Source organism: Phyllostomus hastatus, unplaced genomic scaffold (assembly GCF_019186645.2).
Source record: "Phyllostomus hastatus isolate PE091 unplaced genomic scaffold, TTU_PhHast_1.1 phas_contig_29, whole genome shotgun sequence".
NCBI classification, from domain to species: Eukaryota; Metazoa; Chordata; class Mammalia; order Chiroptera; family Phyllostomidae; genus Phyllostomus; species Phyllostomus hastatus.
In genome coordinates, this window is record NW_025333835.1 from 25,702,344 (window position 1) to 25,715,878 (window position 13,535).

Here is a 13,535-nt window from a genome sequence, read left to right on the forward strand (position 1 = left end):
TCCCAGCTAAACTGGCCCTAAAAAACTGCCAAGTCAACTCACAAAATCATTTAAAACATTATTTTAAGCAACTAAGTTGGAGCCTGTTTTAATTATGCAAGAAAAGCTTACCATTCCATGTTTAATATAATAATAGTAATAATATCTATTATTGAGGGCCTACTATACTATGTGATATATTAGGCACTATCTTAGGTGAAGTGTATTTAGTATTTTTATACAAATGATGTAATTTATTTTTCAAGGTATGACTCTAGTCATAGAAATAGTAAATAGTAATGCCAATCGTCTTCCCCAGGTCCTCCGGGCTGCGGGCTCCAGGCCCTCTCTGCTGCGCCAGGACATCCATGGGGGCTCCTCGCAGGTGGGCGGGGGAATGAGGCACAGACTTCGATGGGCTGCTCAGAGACACTTGAAGTGGTAGAGCATTTCACTCTCAACTGTAGTCTACTCGATAGTTTCTTCATTTGCTTGCTACCCCAGGCTGAGCAAAATATTTTCTTTCAATAAACATTTCTTAAACTGATGTGCAAAGACCCGAAATGCATTTTAGAACAAGCTGGCTTACTCAACTCATCTGATGGAAAGATAGAATTGTGGCAATGGAACGGGCTTTTATGTCAGGAAACATGAATTTAAATCCTAAATTGAGCCTCTCATTAGAATACACGATCTTGTGCAAGTTCTTCGCAGTCTTAATTACCTTTGCAGAAAGTGGAGGTGAGAATGCCTTGTTCACAGAACTGTACCACAAGTTAATGGGGTCATGTTAAAGGCAAAATAGTAATTACATGCCTGGTCCATAAAGGTATTCTATAAATAGGGATACTATTAAATATTAGCTAAACATTTAAAGATTTTTAGTGTAAGATATGCAATTTATTACTGACCAGACTGCACATCTTGTGTTGCATACAACTTTTCTCCCCAATCTGGGCATAATTGTTATATAAAACAAAATATATTCTTTTTAAGTTTGTGTATCAGACATAACTTTGATATAGTCATAAATGGTAGATGTTCACTATATAAAGTTTCTATGAATTCATGTTTCAAAATGTATTGGTCATTATAGAAAAAATTTTAAGATTTTGCATTTTTTTTAGTTTAGCACTTTGGCCTAATTTCTTTTAAGAATGTTCTAAAACAGTTTGCAATGAATTAAAACATCTTAGCATTGCAAATGGGAATTTTACCTCAAACAGAAATTTTGCTCCAACACTCAGCATCTGGGGTCCACTAGGAAATACCCTGTTTGTTCAGCTCACTTGCAGACTGGCCAGGCGCGAGGGTTTCCTCTATACTTCCTCTGGAAGTATAAGAGGCCTCCTTGCCTCCTTGCTGCCCGGCCCTCGACTCTGGGAGCTCGCACGTGTCCGGGGCTGTGGGGCAGCGTGCAGTCCAACAGAGATCAGTGGAGGGCTTCATGGCCCAGTCACATCTCCTACATTTGAGAACCCCACAAACTTTTCACAAAAAATTGCAGAGCATTTCTTTCCTGTCACTGACAGGCTGTAAAAGGACATTTAAAATAAGAGTCACCCACAAGATTCCATTTCCATTTATTGGAAAAGGCTTCTCCCCATAGTTCTCCTCCCTGCTAATGTAAAGGAACCAGGAGCATAAAGGAGCATCTATGCTCTATCCACCCAGAAGTTTCCTCCAGCTTGGGCAAAGCTTGAGTCAGGGAGGTCAGAGGAGATGAAATTGAGCTTTTACACTAGATTGGCTCTTAACACTAGACCTGATTTAAGAGCTATTATAGCTGCCTGGTAGACAAAGGGGAGTAGTCATTACAGAAAAATAAAACCATTTCATATCTGTCTGTCATGGATTAAGACCTTTCACTCAACTGGTGATATTTGATTAACTAGAAATTAGAGTCCTATTAAGTGATGAGGCTATATTTCTCTTATGTTATAATATATTAGCAATATTTTTGGGCATATGTACTTCACAGAATAGTGAGGATTAACTGAACTTCTGTTTGGAGAAAGCTCTTTATAGACTTTAAAAATGAGAGCTCATTTTCTCACAAAGATCCAGGGCTTGAATTATTTAGGAGAGGAGAGGACATGTGGGAATAAAAATGATTATTCACTGTACTCTAAAAATAAATAATTGTATTAAAAAAATAAAATCATCTTATGAATCATTTTAAAAACTTATTCAATTTGAACAATGTATTATTCAAGTTATTTTTTTAATAATAAATCTATTTTAAGAAGGAAATTGCATCAACAAATCAGTCCATTCATTTGCTTTTAACACAATTCTTCATGCTGTTGTAGAGAATTGGGCCTCCATTTTCAGTCTAAATCTCATTAGCAAGTCTGTAAGCAAACACTCTTTACCCTATAGGTAATAATAAAATAAAAGCCCATTTTATGATAGTTATTTGCTCATATTATAGATCTAACAGGTTTCCTTTTTCACTTATTTATATCAACAACATATATTAAACTGACCATAGACAGTAGAGATTTCAAAAAGGGTATAGGAGCATAAATGTGAAAAAATAATTATTAAAAAGTTTTATAAAGTTGTCCCAGTTCTCGTAAGTACTGAATGAACATAAAATAGTGTCCAAAAATTGGGTGGTATAAGCAAGCCAGAATTTGTAAACTCTTGACCCTGATTTACCCATGCACATGGATGTACACTCACTGAATGACGGAGATTTATCATCTACTTGCTATTAAGAAAAATCTCAAAATCTCAGTGGCTTAATGAAATGGCATTTTATTTCTCACTCATTTAAATTCCAGCTCACTGCTCTAACCTTTAAAAGTCTTAAATTTGGGGGCTCTTCTTGTTCTCTTTCATTCTTGCTTGCAAACCAGGCAGCTTTCTCCAGACTTTATATCCTCCTTGTAACACTTTGCTGAAAGAATAAAACACAAGAGCAGGCAGCCATGATTGTTCTGACTCCTCTACCACTTCTGCTAGGTCTCGGGCATGGCAGGCATGTGATCTGCCCTCTGCTTTAACATAGATGATGTTTTTACTGAGTATTTTTCCTTAGCTTACTTTTATCTAAAAATGTCCTCATTTCACTTCACTCTTGAAGGAGTCACTGGGTTCTAAGCTGACACTCCCCACAACCTCCCACCCCTCAGCACATTTTCAACATTTGAAAGATGTCATAACCCTCTCTTTTAGCCTCCATTGTTTCTGATGAAAAGTCTGAGGTCACTGAAATTGTTGTTTCCTGTATGTAATTTACCATTTTTTTCCTGGCTATTTTAAAGGTGTTCTCTTTCACTTTGGTCAGCAGTTTGACTGTGATCAGCCTAAGTGTGATTATATGTGCATTTATGTCTCCTGGACTTCATCAAGCTTCTTGGGTTGTAAATTTATGTCTCTCCAAAACTTAAGGCAATGTTGGCCATTATTTCTTCAACTACTTTATTCCACCCTATATTTCACCTTCCCCCGGGACTCTAATTACAGGTGCGTTCTACTTTTTATATTGTTCTCCCAGTCTCTGAAAATATTTTCACTTTCTTTAAATATTTCTTCTGTTTTTCAGATTGACTAATTTTTGCTGATCTGTCTTCAAGTTCAGTGGCTGCTTTACCATCTTCATTCTGCTGTTCAGCCCATCCCAGCGCATTTTTAACTTTAGATACCGTTCTTAGTTTCAGAATTTCCATAGACTTGCTTATAGTATCTATTTCTCTGCTGAGATTTTTCTATACTTTTTACTCATCAGAATATTTTTCTTCACTTCTATGAGCTTAGCTATAACAGCTGTTTTAAAATTCTTGTCTGCTAAATCCAAAATCTGGGTCATCTCAGAACCAGTCTTTATTGATTGTCTTTTCTCTTAAGAATGAATTTTATTTTTTGCTTCTGTACATTTTGAATATATTTTGAGGTTATATCCTAGATATTTTAGATAGTTTATGTGGAGAGTCTGGATGTTATCACAGTGCTTTGCCAAGTCTTGATTCACACGCCCCTCATTTCTTTTTCTTGTAGAAGTAGTTTGGATTCAAACTGAAAACGCCTTCCCTTGGGTAGGAATTAAAATAACATTTCAGTTCTTTAATCATTAGTTATGCTGCTTGGCATCTTCCCTGTATATGGTGCAGAGAATAGCCAGAGATTTGGGTAGAGTTTCTATGCAGAATTTGAGGTCCAACTCTCAGGATCTGCTCTTCCCAGGATTCCTCCTAACTTTGCAGCAGTTATGGTTGCACAAAGCCTTGCCACTAGTTCTTCATCCCAGAAACACTGAGTTTTCTGTCAGAGCTGTGGTCACTCTACACATCACCCCACCCCAAGCCTGTTCTTGGGCTAAAAGCTATGAAAATGGAACATTCTTTTTGAAGTCATTCTTTTCTTCCAAGTGTTGACTCCTTTCCAGAATTTATCTGCTCTTATTCCACCTCTAGTGCACTCAGGCAAGTTTTGTTTGTTCATTTGTTTGTAGGTTTTTTGTTTTGTTTTGTAAGTATTTCAGACAGGGGTCAACATGTTCCAGCCATCCTGGAAGCGGATGCATCTTGACCAAATGCCCTGCCACTGCATAACACGGGTCTCTCCTTTCCACATCTCTGACACTCGTTTCCTGCCAACATCTGAGCACTAAACTGATGTCCCATATTTCAGATTATTGCTATGGAAACAACTCACTTCAGGGTATACATTTCTGTATTAAGATAACACCAAATTCTGATAGACAGGCCTTCTCACTTAGGTATTATAGTTTAGCACAAATTAAGTTTTATTCCTCCTCATGTAACAGTTGGCATGGCTCTTCCTGTCGGGTGGCCTACCTTGAAATGATAGATCGTGAACCTGGGCTGCTACCTTCCTGTGAATCTATCATATTGAGCACATTTAAGGATGTGCTGTGGAAGGTCATCTCCACTCCATTCCAGGTGAGGCAAAGCCATGGGAATTACATGGGAGCCACCTGTTTCTGACCACAAACAGTATTTCTGGCCACATTTCACTGCTTCGGATTCAGTCTCACAGTAAAATTCAACTGTAAGGAAAGGTGGGAAGTACATTCTACGTGTTACCAGGCGGAAATGGATTTGGTGAACAGATAGCCAGTCTTTTCCAAAACAGATGGATTTTTTATTGTTTATCATGTCTTTGTGTCCTTAGCTTTTTCAGTGGGGTTCCCTCAGCTGTGGTTCATCCCACTGCCCTTCACCAGCAGAGTCATTGTGCCCAGTGGAGGGTGTCTCAGAAGAATCATCAAGGAAGGAAAGGCTGAAGTGGAGGGGGGGGGGCCTCCTCCTGAGCACACCTGTACGCTGTGTGAAGTTAAATAGACATTTAGTAAGGCCACTGCTAACTATTGTGAACTACACTGCTTGCAGAAAGAGAGTGTAGAGGGAGGAAAGTGTGTTTAAGAAACCCAAAATACATGGTTTTGATTAGATGCCGTTTGGAGTAGCTGAATTAGTGATTTTAAAAAGTAACCTGTAGGGGAAGAATGAACATCCCAGAAGGTGCATCCAGGCTGTGAACTTGACTCAGCAGACTCTCCTTCAAAGACTAGGGTTAGAGGTGTGTTTTTGACAGCCAGTTTTGTGCTTGGTAAATGACCTAATTACTTGCTTATGGGTAGATGAAGTAGTTCATAATGTTAGCAAGCTTATGACCTCACATGAGTTGTTTTTAGAAGAGGCTGATTATGTCCCAAACTTTCTACAACTTGACTCTACCATGCAATTAAGTTACAAAAATGCATGATGGGAACACAGACTTAGTTCACTTTATCTGGACAAAATGGAGGGGGACTTGACCTCATAGTTTTTATTGTAACATCTGGAAAATCATGTCAAATTTTACTGAGTATTTTTATAACATCAAAATTGTGACAATAGAAAGGAGAATACAGATGTTGAAAAGTTTATTTTCTGGTTTAATTTGTAAAATGACAAATGCCCTTATGTTCCACAGATTATCAAATTGGATTTTCTATTCAAATAGAATGCATGCTAAACTTTTGAAAAGAAATAAACCCCATGACTGCATCTATATTTCCCCTTTTTTATGAGTTCTGGAAAAGCCTTGATGTACCTACAAGTCTTGTTAATTTGAGTGTTATCTCTATTATAAAGAGAACATGAGTGCGTGCTGAATTGCTCTATTGTCATCAACACCGAGGTACTCATTAAGGGCAAATAAATGTTTTGGAAATTATGGGAAGTTGAAGAAATAATAGCTTCTGCTATTTGAAAAGTTCACAGTTAAAAGGGGAAATGAGAGAGATAAAAGGACATAAAATATTAATATAAATCACTGAACTATCAACTAATGATTGTCCTTGAATAGAGTTATAGAAAATTCTGAGAGAATTTTGTGGCTGAGTGCAAAAATAAGAGAAAAGATTCAAGAAATAGTGAACAAATTTCAAAGAAGAATTTTCATCGTCTTTATATACCAGAATGAGCTTCCTTAACAGAAACAAACAGACAAACAAACAGACAAACAACCAAAGATGTTTTGGAGAGGAATGAGGGCATTGCCTTAGGTAGGAAGAACGTGTTAGGGTGAGGGAGCCCTGAACAAAACACTCCACACAGGCTCCTGGGTAGATCTGGGCCAGTCCTCAGTGAGGGCAGGGATGGCGGATGGAGGGTAAGGGCAAAAAGGGTCCTCACACAACATGAACAGTGAGGAAATAGGGAAGCTCAACAGACTGTGATAAGGGGAGCAATAGAAATGAAATGAAGTCTGAGAAAGGAAGGACAAAAACTGGAAATTATTACACACTTTAGAAGATTATATAGAGAATTAGACCAAGTGATCCTCTGTACAGTATTAAGGGGATAATTATTTTGCTTTATGGTCATAAGCACATCACGGTTGAAATTTAGTGAATGATTTCACAACAAACAAAAAAACAAATAAATAAACTCCCTCAATGTGGTGTAATGGTTTTGGTGTCAGTCAGAGTTGTTTGAATCTTGCCCCCGTTCATTACCTGATGCATAGTTTGGGGTAAAACTATGTTTTTACCTAAAAGAACTGGAGCACCTCAGTTTTATTGAACCTCAGTTTCTCATTTTTATAGAGGGAATAAAACCTTTACTTTGCAGGGTTATTGAGGGCTTCAGTTGAAACAATTAAGTAAATAACCTAGTATGGTGTTTGTCACATAAAAAAAACCTCCGTAAGTGGTGGCACGTTCCTTTTATGAAAATGGCGTGATCGCCCAGGGAGAGTAGGGGAACCAAATTGGTTTAATGCCGGAGTTGGTCTCTGTGCAGCAGTGCCTTTCCAAGTTCTGAATCATGCATATAATTTGAATAATAAAATATGCTCTGACAAATAATTTAATCTTTTAGGGACCTTAACCCTTTATAGGTTGGGGGGGGAGGGGAGAATCGAAGAACAAATAAATAGCCCAGCTACCCCTCTTGATTTTAGAGCTAGAGAATATGCCAGAAAGAGAACTAATTAAAGTCACTGGAGCCTTAACAATCAATCAGGGGTAGACACAGGAGGAAGCAGGGGAAGGGAAAGAGGTGTGGAGGGGAAGGAGGGGGAGAACGCGGCTTCCGAGAGTGATGAGTGAACTCCGAGATCATGGTTCAGTGGGCTGTGGAGCAGCTTGTGATTTCTGCCTCTATTTTTCATGCGGGCAATAGCTTCACGGTACCTCCCTTCTATCCCTCTAGCTGAAGATTGATGCTTTAATAGATTGTTTCAACCAAGTTATGATAATTAAAACAACGTACATTTTAATGAAGTGCTATAGTTTACAAAATGCCTCCAGAAGTATTGTCTCATTTGATTCCTGTGGCCACTAGATAATATGTAGAATTGGTATCATCATAATTATAAAATTACTGTTTATGGGAAAAAAGGGCACATGAGAATGTTTAAAAACAGCAGCGCTGTAATGTCCTAAATATTACACATATATTAATTTATTTGTATTATATATAAGAACTATCAAATCCAATTTACAATTCATAAAAGAAATAGTACAGATGTTGAGTTTTCTATTTTTAAAAACACTTCAGAGCCTATTTCTCCTTTGTCATTACTTCATTTCAAAAAAAATCAAGAGCTAAGTATAATTTTCTGAAGCCATTCAACAGCTGAGCCGGCATTCACTCCAGCTTCTTGACCTCCATCTTACATGTATGATAGCAAGGCTTTTCCTGTTTGCTTTAAAATATGGTACTCAACACGCTTTAGTCTGGCACCCAGCTGAGATCACAAGTAAAGGTAGAAATATGCAAAGTAAGTGGAAAATGATGAAAGTACATGGCTTATATTTGGGTCGGGAGGAGAAATAATATGTCCCCTACTGCCACAGGTTTATATAAATCAGTTCTCCCACACACTCATATTTTCCCCAAACTATTAAGAGATAGACCTCTTTAAAAAAGATGAGAAAGATAGAAATTATGATTAAAAAACCCAAACAACACATTACAACTTTGCTAAACTTGTTTAGTCTCTTGAGCCTCATTTTTCTAACCTTAAAATAGTGATAGTTATAATATATATTAAAACAGATAATTAAAGTGTTAGTGCAGAGGGTTAAAGTGAAGATTTAATAAATATTACATGACACTTAAAATGCTAGCACAAAATAAGAGTTCAAGAAATCTTGCCTACTCTAGTTCTTCTTATATTTACTATTGCTTTAGTATTTATCATTCTTTAATAAAAGCTACAATTAGGCACATGATAAGCTCAACCATTTGCTGCCTAATAATGCGAGGACCAGTATGTTGCATTGGATTTATCACTTCTTGTCAGCCGTCCTCTCCCACAGAATTGGCCTCTTTTAAAAGAACAAAACAATAACAAAGCATTCAGTGGCCCTTTCTTCATCTTTTTTTTTTTTAAGAAATCAAGACTTGTCTTCATGGTGATTTTAATTCAATAATAATTGAAGACAAGATACTAATCCACTATATAACCTCCTGTTACTTTGATAATTATGTTTATGCTTAATTTTTTCATGTTCATATTAAGAGCTAAAACAATAAATGTTTTCTTTATTTGATACCATAACGATGGGGTTATTTTAATGCACTTCTTTTGTTGGATTGTTTCCCACCATTTACCTGTTTGTTTGGCTTTTTAGAAATAGTAAAGAAATGCTTTTTTAAATTTTAATTGGAGACTCTAAACTCAAGTGCATAATGCTAGCAAGCAATCTCCAAATATTTTATGAAGACAGCTCTAAGCACTATGTACACAACATAGTGACTGATTATAGCGATTGTAAATTTAGGGGTCATTTGGTGAAAGCTGGAATGAGAAATCCATTTAGTCCTTGCAAGTTACTAATTGATACCCTTGTAGAAAACTTAGTGCCAGAGAGGAACTTAGAGCACAAGGAAATGTCCTCTTGTAAACACTATTCAAACTGTCCATTAATTAAGCACTCGGGGAGCTTTGTTAACTTGGACAAGACTCAGGACCATTATTTCGGTCACTAGAGCAGCACTGACTCGAAAGTGTTAATTTAATTTCCTAACGCGTTCAAAAGTTAACTGGCTGACTAAACCTGAATTATGCTTTATCCCTCAGGTAGGGAACCAGAGGGAAAAGCTGATTTAGATAATGCATTTTTATGGAGCCTGTGTAATATTATCATTAAAGAAAACCACCTAAGACAGCACCTAGCAGTGTTAAGGTTTAAGGAATATCAAAAACAAGTATCTTCTGCTACTCAAAAGTTGGTGTTACACCACTTGGCTTTTACAAAAGACCTATATTCATACCTGTTTTTGCTAACCAAAATAAATTCCAAGAGGATTTTTGCTTTTATGAAAAAAAGGTGAAAAGCAAAAATAGGGTTCAGCATTTGTTTTGCAAGAAGCTGTCACAGAGGCAGCGCGCGCCCTGAGCAAGGAGAGTGGTGCCCCCGTAAAGCTCCTTCCCCAGGAATCACACTCAGCATCTCAGCATCAGGTCGCCAGAGCTTTGCACCGTGTCTGTGAGCTTTATCCCCATTTATTTGTACATCTGTTAGCAACATGTGTCCTAAGGTATCAGAAAAGCCTAAGAGAACTTGTAAGGGTGTTATGCTTAGCATTAAACTGGGCACAATTAAACCTTTCAATCATGGTGAATGAAATAAAGACATTGTGCGTGTGTTGAACTTGCCTGCATTCACTATTCGTGCTCTTTACACGCAAAGAAAAAGAATCTTGAAAGCTGCCAAAGTTACTATTGATTCTGCTAGTAGCGAAGTAGTCACTTTCAGTTGGCAGCCAGTAATGGATGAGAGGGAAAGTCTACTGCTTGATGGGCGTAACAAAGTGTGGTATTCCACTATTATCTTATACGTAGGGAGAAGTTAGTTATTTTAATAAGTGAAACTATATTGTATCTATGTCATTTCTCTTTTAAGCAGTCTGTGTATTTGTATAATTCTGGCTTTTACTATATGTTAGTGTTATTTTAGGTTTTATGTGTTACTTGGTATGATCTAGTAGGTTATTTTTTTTAGAATTCTAAAAACTTTTAAAATATAAATTAATGGTAATTGCTTCTTTGCTTTACACCATTTCAGCTTACAAAAGTTTTCATAGAAAGGCTCTACTTTCTGTTTTGGTGGGCGATGGTGGAAACCTGTTATCAGCCACACCCACGGCCTTTTCTTGGCCTTTTCACATTTACCTTCTCTCTAGTGTATGGCCCAGTGAGCTGCCACCTCTTCCTCAATGCTCTGACCCAGAGCTGTCTTTCTGGGGGATGTTTCTCTACCTCACTCTTGCAGTCCTCTGGTTCAGTTCCTCCTTTTCTGATTCTTCGTAGTCCTTCTTTGCTTCTCATCTCTGCCAATCTTTACCTACCCCCCAACTCCCAACATATATCCTTATAAGGTAGGTTCTCTTCTTTCTTTCCTCTTCCCCCTGTACTTTATTCTAGGGGGACTGTTATGAGCTAAATGTTTATGGGCCCCTGCCACCAGTTCATACGTTGAAGCCCTAACCCCCAATGCGATGATGGCATTTGGAGTTCAGGCCAATGGAAGGGAATTGTGTTTTTAGGTTTAGAGGAGGTCATGAAGGTGGGACACCCATGATGGTATCAATGCCCTCCTCAGAACAAGAAGACAGAAAAATCTCTCTCCGCTCAAACAAAAAGAAGAGTCCACAGGCACACACGGAGAGCTGGTGGCCCTCTGCAAGCCAGGAGAAGGGCTCCAGCCAAGCCCCAGATCTGCTGGTGCCTTAATCTGGGAACTAAATATCTGCTGTTTGAGCCACCCATTCTATGGTACTTTGTTATAGCAGCCCAGCTGATCACATTAGGAAATACATTTTATTTGCTTCCATCTTCAATCATCAGTTTGATGGGATGACTCTACTCACACCCCAGTTCTAGCTGCCTGCTGGGCCACGTTGGCATTTTACAGTCAACAGCCCTAAACAGACCCTGTACGTCTCATTTTTCTACCCTTTTCCCTAACGACTGCAGGGGTCATTATGTTCCCTCTAATCAAAGTCTGCATGCTGCTGTTACTGGTATTCCTCTCACTCATTGCCCTTTACTCCCACCCATCTGATCAGTCAGCACACGCTATTGATTATGTAGGGGATTGACAGTGTGCAATGAACATGTAACTTTATATTCCACATAGTTCTAACATCACTTCTGAACTGACAACTTACTCACTCTGGTGAGAGAGGGGAGTTAGGAGTACTTGAAATTGCCCATTTTACCTATATAATCTCTTCCCATTTAAATCAGTTCCTCCACGGAGAGTGTCCAGATTCTGTTCTCAGAAGCGAATTCCTCCCTCTACTATACCACCCATGTTACTTTCTCTAGATTTCTGTTGGGCTATTTTTCTCATTACATATTGCATTACAATTAGTAATATGTGTATCTTCCTCTTCAAGTTTTGATATTTAAGTTCCCTGATGTAGAAGTCAGGGCATATTTATATTTTGTACCACGGAGAATATCTAGAAATACCAGGCCCTCAATGACTGTGAGCTGAATTGAACAATAAAAATGTTAGAGATAATAAAAGTCAAATAGTTGCATTTTATTATTCCTAGTACATTGAATCTATACCCTGGAGACTACATTGCTGGCACATTTTACATTTCTTAAAGTAATGCTTTCAATTCCAATGAGGTTCTTAGATAAATAGAAAAATATTCTCTCTTATTTTTGGCTGGGTACCATGAACTTTATCGATGGTGCATGACAAGGCAGGGCTCCCTAAGACCCTCCCCTCTGCAGGGGGTCTGGGATGGAAACTGGAACTCAGGAGATTCTTAGCATGTTGGCGCATTGATTTGGGGCAAGGACTCCCCAGCAGCCGAGGGCCTCTCTTCCTGTTGCTGGGCTGGCGGTCCAGGGGGCTCTTATTCCTTCGAGGCCATATGGACCATAAGGTCCCCCACCCTGTTGCTGTAGCCAGATTCATTGTCATACCAGGAAATGGCCTTGACAAGGTAGTCATTGAGGGCAATGCCAGCCCCAGCATCAAAGGTGAAGGAGTAGACGTCACTGTTAAAGTTGCCGTTTCCTGGTATGACAACCTGGTCCTCAGTATAGCCCAGGATGCCCTTGAGGGGGTGGAGGGCTCTGATACCTGCGTTCAACCCTTTAGATGTCATTTTTGGTGGCTTTCCCCAGGTAGCAGGTCAGATTCACAACTGACACATTGGGGATGGGGACACAGAAGGCCATGCCAGTGAGCTTCTCATTCATCTCAGGGGCGACTTTGCCCAGTCTTGGCAGCACCAGTAGAAACAGGGGTGATGTTCTAGGAAGCCCCTAGACCATCATGCCACAGCTTCTCAGAGGGGCCACGGTCTTCTGGGTTGCAGTGATGGCATGTACTGTAGTCAAGAGTCCCTCCACGATGCCAAAGTTGTCATGGATGATCTTGGCCTGGGGGATAAGCAGTTGGTGATTCAGGAGGCATTGCTGACTGTCTCCATGGAGTTGTCATACTTGTCATGGTTCATACCCATTGCAAACGTTGGGGCATCTGCAGAAGGGGCAGAGATGGTGACCCCCTTGGCTCCACCCTTCAATAAGTGCCAGCCTTCTCCATGGCAGTGAAGATACCAGGACTCCACAGCATATTCAGAACCCGCATCACCCTATTTGATGTTGGCAGGATCTTGCTTCTGGAAAATGGAGATGGACATTCCATTAATGAAAAGCTTCCTATTCTCAGCCTTGACTGTGCCTTTGAACTTGCCATGGGTAGAATCATACTGGAACATGTAGACCATGTAGTTGAGGTCAATGAAGGGATCATTGATGGTGACAGTATTCACTTTGCCGGAGTAAAAAGCAGCCCTGGTGACCAAGCACCCAATACAGCCAAATCTGTTCACTCTGACCTTCACCATCGTGTGTCAGGGTTAAGGCTGGCACTGCGCAGGAAGACACAGCTGTCTGTCAAACAGGAGGAGCAGAGAGCGCTAATTCTTTTTTCTTTATGGAATAAATAGAATGCCTTTATCAGTGAGATTAATAACATCATTTTAGATTCCAAAGTAGGAACTTTGGAAATCTTGCCAAAATCTATCATGTGTTCTTTTTTGTCAGTGAGTATAAAA

At 39.1% G+C, this 13,535-nt stretch overlaps 1 pseudogene; it reads right to left on the bottom strand.

Annotated features, from left to right (window-relative positions):
- Positions 1-12,323: 12,323 nt before the first annotated feature.
- On the bottom strand, positions 12,324-13,205 carry LOC123818894 (annotated as a pseudogene).
- Positions 13,206-13,535: the final 330 nt, after the last annotated feature.